Here is a 12,225-nt window from a genome sequence, read left to right on the forward strand (position 1 = left end):
CTCTAGTTCCAAGAAACAAAAGATATAGACTTGAAATAAATGATGTTATTTATTATCAATAAATGATAATTGATTATCATTTCCCAGAAGCAGTGTATCACCATGGAAGAGAAGAGAAACTTCACATGATAAACAGCCTTGTGCTTACATGTCTCCCTTTGCACAGAAGTAGTGAAAACTAGATCAATTCATACCAATCCTTGGATCATAAGAAAAATGAGGACCAGCATAGAACACAGCCCCATATTTTCCTCTATACAAACTTCCTACAAAAACAGCTTTAGGAAAACTTCACTTCATTTAAAGATAAGTAATCAGAAAGGACAGAATCAAGTGGCCAATAGGCACATGAAACAGTGCACAACATGATTTGTCACCAAGGAGATGCAAATTAAAACCTGAATGAGATACTGCTACACACCCATCTGAATGACTTACAATGAAAAACGTTTGACAATATCAAGGGTTGCAAGCATTTAGAGCAACAGTAACTTTCACACAAGGCTGGTGAGCATGAGATGTTACAACCACTTTGGAAAAACTGTTTAGTAATGTGTTACAAAGTTAAATTTATATCTGGGGCGCCTGGGTGGCTCAGTCGTTAAGTGTCTGCTCTTGGTTTCAGCTCAGGTCATGATCTCACAGTTCATAAGTTCAAACCCCACACTGGGCTTCGTGCGGCCCTGTAGGGCCTGCTTGGGATTCTCTCTCTCCCCCCTACCTCTCTCTCAAAAATAAATAAGCTTAAAAAAAATTTTTTTTAATTATATCTATGTCTACTTGATGACCTAGAAATTCCTAGGCATTGGTATTAGAAAAATGAAAACATATGTCCGCAAAAAGCCTTGTACAATAATGTTCACAGCAGCTTTATGTATAATAGTCACAAACTGAAAATATCTCAACAGGAGAATGAATTTTTTAAAAAATGATAAACTCATTCATATAATGACTTTACAAATATAAACACAAAGGAGTGCGTACTGTAACAATGTGACTATACTTAATAATATTGAACTGTAGACTTAAAATGATTAAGAAGGTAAGCTTTTGTTACATATATACTTTTTATTTATTTTGAGAGGGAGAGAGAGTGTGTGCACATGTGCAGGGGAGGGGCAGAGAAAGACAGAGAATCCCACACCGGCTCCATGCTGTCAGCGCAGGTTCCCCACGTGGAGCTTGATTCCAGGAGCTGCGAGATCATGACCTGAGCCAATATCAAGAGTCAGATGACTGAACTACCCAGGTGCCCCTTGCTATGTATATTTTACCACAATTAAAAATAATGATACAAAAGACAATTTACTGGATAATTCCATTTATATGAAAGAGTTCAAGAAGAAACAACACTAATCTATAGTGAAAAAGGCCTGAATGGAAATTACCTCTGGGTAATGGGTATTACCTGTGAAGAGTATATGGGGTCCTACATATTGGAAATATTATGTATTTTGATGGACCACAGATCATGATATATTTAGATGTTGCATATATTGCATGATCATAGGTAGGATATACTTAGTATGTAGCACTTTCCTGTAAATATGCAATACATCAAAAGAACAAGTAGAGATACAGAGCCTGGGGAGGAAATGGAGAATTGAAAGCTGACAGAACTCGGGGAAAAATGTGGAAGAAAAAAGAAGCAGTTACAGCATTGAAGGTCAAACTGGAAAGGAAAATCATGCTGAAAACCTAGAAAGATACGTACAGTTTAGGAATGAGAAAAGGAATCAAAATGAAATTAAATAAAATGTTTGTAAAAATTAAAGTATGAGTTGTGGCTACATGGGTATGATAATTCAATGAGCTATGCATTTATGATCTGTGCAGTTTTCATAGGAATATTATACTTCAATAAAAATGTTAATTAAAATAAGGATTGGCAGAGAATATCGATGAGAAAGCAGGCAAGCAATATCCAATTCTACACACACTTCTGAGTTCCCAACAGAGAAAATGGAAATACAGGAAGAGAACACATGTATCAATACATAAAACAATTCTCCAAGATTAGAATAGGATTTGAATCTGTACCTTAAAAGAACACGCTTTGTACCAGGAAAAACTGTTTCAAAGCTATCACTCTTGAGACATATCCAGGTAAAAATGTTAAATTCTAAAGAAAAAGAAGTAACACTATGAACAGCCAGACAAAAAGTTCAGGTCATATATTAGATAAAGTAAGTTTAGACTGGGTGGGTCTATACTTTCTGTATTGCTGGGCATTCATTTCTATAAGGCAATTGAGCAAAACTTATGTAAGAACAAAGGCCACACACACACACACACACACACACACACACACACAAAAGAACAAAGGCCACAGATCAGCCATTTTTAACATGTGAAAACACCAGGATATTGTTCCTATGAGTCATTCTTGAAGAAATTTTTCCTGGACTTATATATTATATTTACCTCCAAGAAAAATAATGAAGCTTCACTTCTTACTAGATCCTCTTTCCCATTTGATGATCCCCTTTGTCAAAATCTTAAATTTCTAGTCCCTCAAATTTCTAGAAATCCTAAATGATTGGATTCATCACTGTCACGACTCCCATTATGATACCTAGCTAAAATAATTATTAAAATTTCACTTAAAAAAGAAATGTGTTGGGGTATCTGGGTGGCTCAGTCGGTTAAGGGTCCTGCTCTAGATTTCTGCTCAGGTCATGATCTCACAGTTTCTGAGTTCAAGCCCTATGCCATTAGTGCAGAGCCTGCTTGGAATTCTCTCTCCCTGTCTTTCTGCCCCTCCCCTGTGCTCTCTTTCTCTCTCAAAATAAATAAACTTAAAAAAAGAGAAATGTTTACACAAATCACTTGTTTTTCCTAACTTTTTATTTTGACATAATTTTACACTTAAATGTTAACAAGCATAGTCTCCCCTTACTCCATGCAGTGACCTAGAGGGTGATTGTGGGAACTGCAGCACCCATCTTCAACCACAAGGGGGCAGGGCACATGGAAAGTTGCAGAGAGCTGGGAGAAGCTGGGAGCCTGGTAACTTCATGGAGCCAGTATATAGACCCACACTGCCTTCTTCGAGATTGCCCTTATTATTTGTTAAGTGTTTATTTAAATTCCAGTTAGTTAACATACTGTATCCTGTTAGTTTCAGGTGTACAGTATAGTGACCCAACACTTCCTCAGGACACCTTTACATGAGACACATTTATACAGCTACCCTCACCCCACCACCCTTTCAAAAATTCATGGTATGCCACTCCACTTTTAGGAAAGACCAACATTAGTAACTGTTTTCTCCAACCAAAAGAAACCTGAAGAGGATTTCTCTTTTATGAAAAAAAAAAAAAAAAAAAAGCAGAAATAATGTCCAGCACTTGTTTTGCAGGGAGCCCTCATACCGGCAGCGTGTGCTGTGAGCAGCAAGCGTGCAAGCCCCTAGATCCCTGGGAACTAGACTCGGCTTTGCAGCCATAAGGCCACCAGAGTTCTGAAATGTCCCTGCAAGCATCTGTGCTTTATCTCTCTGTATTTTGTGCATCCATAAGATGTGCCCAAGAAAGGTAAATTTTGGGGTCTGGGAGTGCTCAAAACATTTTCCATATAAATTAGTGTAATTGCTTGTTTGCCTTATATCATTGCAGCTTACAGAAGATTTCCTAGGAATGCCGTATTTTCAGCGTTGGGAGAAACCTATATCCTACTATAAAGGGTTCCAAAGATAGTACAAAATATCCTCATACACCCTTCATCTGGAGTGCCCCATTTGCCACTTTGGGTTTATCACTCCCTCTTCAAGAGCTAACATGCGACTTAGCTGTTCTGCCAAAAGAAAAGCATGTCTCAGAAAAGGGGCTGCTGTTCTTGTCTAGGTCCTGTAAGGAGACCACATGCATCAACGCCACAGCAACCTACAGCCGATGTAAAACATAAACAGTAGACTTTCCTATCCTCAATATGATATTGGGGGATTGTTTGCTACTCTGCTGAAAGCCAACTGATACAGTTTCTGGTTGCCAGCCGCTCTGGTACTACCCATACTATGTACTGGTACCTGAAAGCCATCTTGTCCTTTGGAATAAAGACTCGATGTGTGCTTGAGGGGGTGCGGGGGAGACTGGCTTTCACAAGGAGCAGGGCCAAGAGGCAGAAGCAGGACGCTGTCTCCCCTTACTATTGCAGGTGAAGCTAAAATTAGAAGGCAGGAGAACAAGACAGAAGAAGAAAAAATAAGCAACAGCATACATCCCTAAAAAGAATGGGAAAATTCCTATGAATGTGTTTGATTTTCTATGCTTTTCTAAGCAACAGTGACTGTCCTGTCTTGAGCTGGTTAGGATCCTAGTATCTGTATGAAGGAAGCTAAGATCCCAGAATCTAGATGGAGAATCAATAAGTAGGGAGTATGTACCTCCCTGAGACAGAAAAATCCAAACTATTCAAAGGGATAGAAAGGTGCTATCTTCATGCACCCCAATGTTTACAGCAGCACTATCAACAACAGCCAAAGTAGGGAAAGGGCCCAAATGTCCATCGATGGATGAATGGATAAAGAAGATGTGGTATATATACGCAATGGAGTATTACTCAGCAATCAAAAAGAATGAAATCTTGCCATTTGCAACTTCGTGGATGGAACTAGATGGTATTATGTTAAGCAAAATTAGTCAGTCAGAGAAAGACAAATATCATATGACTTCACTTATATGAGGACTTTAAGATACAAAACAGATGAACATAAGGGAAGGGAAGCAAAAATAATATAAAAACAGGGAGGGGGACAAAACGTAAGAGACTCTTATTAAATATGGAGAAAAAACAGAGGGTTACTGGAGGGGTTGTGGGGGGGGTGGGTTAAATGGCTAAGGCCCATTAAGGAAACTACTCCTGAAATCATTGTTGCACTATATGCTAACTAACTTGGATGTAAATTACAAAATAAGAAAGAAAGAAAGAAAGAAAGAAAGAAAGAAAGAAAGAAAGAAAAGAAAGAAAGATGCTATCCTTTGTCCTGTGTTATCTGCATCTTTAAATCTTGACCCTTCGCTTTAGGGAGAGAGAACCTGCTGAAGAAAAGCATCAGGATACCTTTCCTAAAAGCAAGGTCGTAGAGCTGGGTGGTAAAAGAGAGTCAGTACTGTTCAGACTAGACAGACATCTGTTACCCTTCTGCTTGGAATATCTTCCTTTTGGGGAGTTTCACTCCACTCTCCATGCAGTCGTGTTGGGTCCTGAACCACTGACTGTATCTCTATCAAAGCCCCTTTTCCTACTACCACCTTAGGGTCCATCAAATACATGATCCACACTAGGTCCGTCACATTCCCTCTCACAGGAATGGAATCTGGAGTAGAATTTCAAAGGACTGAGGGTAGATGGGGCAGTGGGATTGCCCTGAGTTACAGAGAGCTCTGGATCTCACCTGGTTACTGTCTTTCATGAAGGCTGATCGATTTCTCCTTTGATAATGTGAACTACCTACTATCCTGCCAGTCATCCCAGGCCAGAATCAGTTTCTGTTATTGACAAGCAAAGAACCTTAATTAACAGGGAAAGTGGTGCCAGAAAAAGGGCACCCATGGGGAAATGTGGGGTGTTTGGAATTAGTTATTTGACTACTATGAGGCAAAAGAATCTGAGACTCCTGATAATATTCAATAAGTTTGGGGCTCTGGGAGCCTCGTAGTTGCTTCACTGACCAAATTAAAGGGATGACAAATGGCGGACAACCAGGTATAATGGTCATTTTTTCACTCAATGTATAACTTAAAACAAGAGAACAAAATCAAATCTCAAAATTTCACCTTGGTGATATGCCAGTTTTTTCTGCAACTTTGACAAAAAAAAAAAAAAAAAATTGGTTCCTCTCTAAAGCTGTAAGGTTGAGGACGTACAAACCAAACCCAGAAACTGATTTTGCGAGTTGACTTCACAAGTCTCTGTACGTCTTTCACATGAAGGTTGGAGAAATGATCAGGAGGCAGTGCATCCAGGCTAGTGGGAAAGGCAACATTGAAGAGGATTTGTAGGACTGAATGAAGTGCATCTTTGAGATGGTATTGGCATCCCCTGAGAACTTGTTAGAAATGCAAATTTTCTAGCCCTGCCCCAGACCTACTAAATCAGAGACTCTCAGGTGGGCTCATAGCTGTCAGGTTTAGGATGTCTTCACAGCTCTGATGGGGAGCGGGGGGACTGTGATGAAAGTTTGAGAGGAACTGACATAAAAGAAACTGAAATCCTCAAACCATCTTGAAATAACCCCTCACCCTGCTTTCTTTGGCCAAGGGCACGTTGCCACCTTTGCATGTGAGAACTAATAATTTTCCTCAGAGCCCAAGTCACACGGTTGCTATGGCAACCAGCCACAAATTTCAAATGGCCCTGGTAGGGGGAGGGGGAGGTAATCCCGACAACTGATACACCAGAGTTAGAAGTCTAGAAGAAGTTGTAGAAATTTGCTAACCTATGTCCCCTCCGAAACTTGGAGAATGGGGAACTAGACTTTGAGGTTGTTAGATAAGGAGTATGGTCCCCATATTCTACGTGGAAGAATGTACAGATACGGGGAACCTCCAGAGATTGCATATTCAGTGCATAACAAGTTGGGGAAAGACCATTCGATGTAAATGTGTACAGAACTTTGTCCCACGACCAATTACATCTCAAAAGTCAGAAATCCCTTAACAAGTCTAAAGGAAAGAATACAGAGACTCGAGGAAAAGGGAATAAAGGATTGGATAGATGATGCTCACCTAGTCCAGGCAGCTCCCCACCACCACATTTTTGACATAAACTTTCATTTTCATAGCAAAACATATAGACTGTTAAGGGGAACCAGTGTTACGGTAGGAAAAGTGAAACCACTGCAGGTAGTTTAAGCAGTAAGATAATTGCACCCAATTAGATGCTTGCAAAATCATAACAGAGATGCAGGAGTGTGTGGAGGGCAGGACAGCATCGGAGCTGTGAAATTCTGGAGTTTGATCCTCCGATAAGAGGAAAAGGCACCGCTGTCTCAACAGCCACTTGATGCTGTCAAGAGTTGTGCCTAGACACACTTAGTTCAACAGCTGCCTTTACCTACTGACACTGATCGCACAGCCTTGCTTGCCAGCAAAAACGACGGCAGGCAAATAGTTCCTGTCCCACTTCTCTCTTTCATGTCATTCAAGAGTGTATCTAATTGGCAGAAACCAATTTGCTTCCAGAATATGAGCTAGAAAGGAGTCTGAGAAAGGCATGGGTTTTAGCTTTCCAGCCTCTGCAGAGCAAGAAGATACATTTAAGGAAGGAGGCATGAAGGTGTAGTGAACAGATTCTGTATCCGTCTCCTAAGAGAGGTGACAGCTCAGTACAAAAAGCCTTCTCTCAACACGGAATGCTGAGTGCAAGCGCTGTCACTGGGATGGGCTCCCAGATCTCAGGGGAACGGGAGGAGCTCAAGATGCGTGTGCCCATGTGAAAGCTGCTAACCACCAGGGGTAAACTGCACTTGGTTATCCTGGCAGGCAGTACCGTGGCCATGGCAATCAGATTCCAATTAAAATACTCCGGCCCCTGTGGATATCCCCCCCCTCCCCCAGTTGTGATAAATTAATTAGGTAGCTCCAGAGTGTGGCATGTCATGAAACCATACGTCCTGAGTTGATTCGTATGATCCCTTCCCCCACCACCACAAGCGCCAGGACTGAGCCACCTTCCTTGACAGTTAGGTTTGGGATTTTGTTTTTGTTTTTAACCTGTCTTCCAGATCTGAGTCAGTTCAAGGCAATACATTAATGGTTCAATTAAATTGTTGTTTTTTTTTTAATTTGTTTAAATATTTATTCTTGAGAGAGACGGAGACAGAGCATGAACGGCAGAGGGGTAGAGAGAGAGAGAGGGAGACACAGAATCCAAAGCAGGCTCCAGGCTCTGAGCTGTCAGCACAGAGCCCGATGTGGGGCTCAAACTCACGAACTGCAAGATCATGACCTGAGCCCAAGTCAGAGACTTAACCGACTGAGCCACCATGAGCTGCTCAGTTAAATTCTTTTTTTTTTTTTTTAATTTTTTTTAACGTTTTTTTTTTTTTTTTTTTTTTTTAAATTTTTGAGACAGAGAGAGACAGAGCATGAATGGGGGAGGGTCAGAAAGAGAGGGAGACACAGAATCTGAAACAGGCTCCAGGCTCTGAGCTGTCAGCACAGAGCCTGACGCGGGGCTCGAACTCACGGACCGCGAGATCACGACCTGAGCTGAAGTCGGACGCTCAACCGACTGAGCCACCCAGGCGCCCCTGCTCAGTTGAATTCTAACTTGAAATTGCCACCAGGCCATTTCACTACTTAGGCCACAGTGAACAACCAAAGGGAGGTATGGGTTGCTGTGGTGATTTCAAAATATGGCCTCAAAATCTTTGAGGCGTCCTCCCTTGAAAAGGCAAAACTAATTGCTGTCCCCTTGGGTGTAAGTAAAAGTGACTTGCTTGTAACCAGCAAATATCCCTCTAAGCCCTACCTTCACTGCATCTCACACATTTTGATAAGTTCTCTTTTTTATTTAGTCCCAAATTAAAAATTTCTCTTGAGGTTTCTTCTTTGAGCCATGTCCTACATAGAAGTATGTTGTTTTATCTCCAAATATTTTGGAATTTTCTAGCTATCTTTCTTCTATTGATTTCTAGTTTAATTCTGTTGTTACCTGAGAATATATTTTGCATGATTTCTATTCTCTTACATTTGTTAGGGTGTGTTAAATGGCCTTGAATGTGGTCTATCTTCCTGAATGTTCCACGTAAGTTTGAGAAGAACATGTGTTCTGTTGTTGGATGGAGTATAGTCAACCATTGAACAACCCGGGTTTGATCTGCATAGGTCCATTTATACATTGATTTTTTTTTCAGTATAGTACAGTACTGTAAATGCATTTTCTCTCTTTTATGATTTTCTCAATAGCATTTTCTTCTCTTTACCTTACTTTATTGTGAGAATGCAGTATGTAACATGACTGTGTTATCAGTAAGATGTCCAGTCAATAGTAGCCTATCAGTAGTTAAGTTTTGGGGGATTTAAAAGTTATATATGAATTTTCAACTGTTTGGGGGTCAGCACCCCTAACCCCTGCATCGTTCAAAGGTCAACTGTACGTACATGTTAAGGATCATTATGTCCTTTTGGAACATAAATTCCTTCATCATTATGTAGTACCTCTTAAATCCCTGACCATCTTCCTTGTTCTGAAATCTGCTTTAATACCATCTAGTTCCATCCACTAGTTGCAAATGGCATAGGCCATTCACATTTAAAATGATTATTGATATAATTGGGTTATCATCTTACATGTTTGTAACTATTTTCTATTCATTGTACTTGTTCTTTATTTCTTTTCTCCCTCTTTTCCTGCCCTCTCTGGTTTTAATTGAGCATTTTATTTTATTTCACTTTATTTTTTAAGTAATTTCTTTAAAGATTTTTTTTAAGTCATCTCTACACCCAACATGGGGCTCGAGCTCACAACCCGGAGATCAAGAGCCGCACGCTTTACCAACTGAGCCAGCCAGGTGCCCCTTTACTGAGCACTTTATATATCATTCTGTTTATCTTCTCTCTTAGCATATCAGTAATACTTCTCTTTTTAACTTTTTTAATGGTTACCCTAGAGTTTGCAATATACATCTACAACTGCCTGCCAGCAGCACCCCATTTTAAGTTACTCAAAGGAAGCTAAGGCTGAAAAGCCAGGTTTGAAGGCAGAATTCTTGGATTCTCAGACAAGCTCCCAGGGCAGCAACTCTTCTCTTCCCAGCTGGCACCATCCGAACAAGTGAGGGGCTTTGTGTGCACAGGTGTATAAGCACCAACCTGTATGTCTACACTATCTAGTGCTTTTAAATAACTCTGTTAGAAGTGCTAAAATGGTTAGGCCATCCCATGTGCTAACCAGAAGCAGCAGTCCATCTCTGAGCAGACTCGGGAAGCAGCCCATGCAGGTTCTGGAAGTCAGCATGGCTGTTTACGGAGGAAATTCTGGGCTTCCGTGCAGCTGGGACATGGTCTAGAATGGGAAAGCACAGGCTACTGGAGGGCCTGGTCCACTAGCTCCTTGGACTTTTCTAAACAGCCAGGCTGGGGTGAAAGTCCTCTTGCTGACGTGTAAAGGCAGTATGGGCCCAGGTAGTCATCTGACTCATCTTTACAGAGTTTGGGCTTGCTACTCAGTTCTTCAAAAGTAAAGAATATAGTGTATAATAATGGATATACATATAGCGTATAAATTACAAGGAAAAGGGAATGACTTAACCCAAAAGTTAGGACAATTGTTAAATAGGAAGGTAGAGAGGGACGTGATAGTGGGGGTTCATAGAGAGGGTTTTCCAAAATGCTAGGAATGTTTTATTTCTTAACCTGGGTGGTGAGTATACAAGTATTCATTCTATTACTCCTCAAATTGTGCATATACATTTTATAGACTGTTCATACTATATATAGGATATTATACTTATGACTAAAAGACATTAGTCAGGTGATCAAGATAAGGGCATACATGACATGTATTGTCTGGTTCAATACATTTTAAGTATTTTGCTTCATAGTCCCACTTTCGGTATCTAATCTTGTTTTTACTCATGTAAGGCCTGATTGTGTTTAATGATAAATCGATGTGGGGGTACCTGGGTAGCTCGGTCAGTTGAGCATCTAACTCTTGATTTTGGCTCAGGTCATGATCTCACAGTTTATGAGATCGAGCCCCACATCGGACCCTGTGCTGATAGTGTGGAGTCTGCTTGAGATTCTCGGTCTCCCCCTCTCCCTGCCCCTTCTCCACGCTCTCTTGCTCTCTGTCTCTCAAAATAAATACACTTAAAAAAATGATAATAAATGGGTGCTAATCACTACCCCAACTGCCTACCTCAATGTAATTTTCATTTTCTCACACTTGCTATTTTCAAACAAGAGAAATAGAAACAAAATTTTGAAATAAATTAAACTACATTTTTGTTTACTTACTATAAGAATCAATATTCACCAATATTTCTATTTTCCTTTTTTAGGATATTTCTGTCTTCAAAAAATACTTATTTGAGCATTTACTACATGCTCAACATGCTAGAATACCTGAAGTTCTCATTGTCTATTGGAGACAGATACTTAAATAGTTTTTTGTTTGTTTGTTTGTTTTTAGAGAGAGAGAGAGACAGAACATGAGCAGGGGAGGGGCAGAGAGACACAGATTCTGAAGCAGGCTCTAGTCTCTGAGCTGTCAGCACAGAGCCTGATGCAGGGCTCGAACTTGTGAACCCCAAGATCATGACCTGAGTTGAAGTCTGACACTTAACTGAGTCACCCTGGTGCCCCCCTACATACCTTCTTAAAAGTGAATTGTGTAATTATCATAACCACTTCCTGCTGGGCTGTGCTAACTGGTATGAGAAGTTTGAAAGAATCAAGAGTGTATGAATGATTGCCATGCCTTACCAAAGTCAACTGGTTCACTTTATTTCTTCCAACTCCATATATGTGGAGTAAGGTACTGACCGTGGGGAATGATGGATATGAGGAACTCAAATAGTGTATCATCAAATAATGTTCAACAATCATGCTACACACACACACACACACACTCACACACATACCAGAAAGGGCTACAGACTATAGACTTTGCAAAAGCAATGGCCTTTCTACTTCATAATGCCTGAAAATTCTACCTAGAGATCTTTACCCATTCTACTTTTTTTTTTTTAAGTTTATTTATTTTTGAGAGAGAGAGAGAGACAGAGCATGAACATGGGAGGCACAGTGAGAGAGGGAGATACACAATCTGAAGCAGGCTCCAGACTCTGAGCTGTCAGCACAGAGCCCGAGGCAGGGCTCAAACTCACCAACTGTGAGATCATGACCTGAGCCCAAGTCAGAAGCTTAACCGAGGGAGCCACTCAGGTGCCCTCTAACCATTCTACTTTAGAGGATTCTTATGGGATCTTGGATTCACTTTCGAATTGAAGCATTTTAAAATTCAACATATTTAAAAATCTCACAAGGCTGTGCAAGGCCTCATGATTTCAAGTAAAAACTAAAGAAAGGAATTCACATAAATACTTATTAAGCTACTACTATGCTTGAAGACTTGTGCTAAATAAAATGCGGTACAAAATTGATTGGGTCAGGGAGAATCACAGGGAAAACATGTTACCATCCTGAAAAGATTCTGTAGTTACTCCTTTCTAAGTGAAGAACATTTTTTTGCTAGAGCAGACGCTAAAATTATGCA

This window comes from Panthera onca, chromosome A1 (genome assembly GCF_046562875.1).
Source record: "Panthera onca isolate mPanOnc1 chromosome A1, mPanOnc1 haplotype 2, whole genome shotgun sequence".
NCBI classification, from domain to species: Eukaryota; Metazoa; Chordata; class Mammalia; order Carnivora; family Felidae; genus Panthera; species Panthera onca.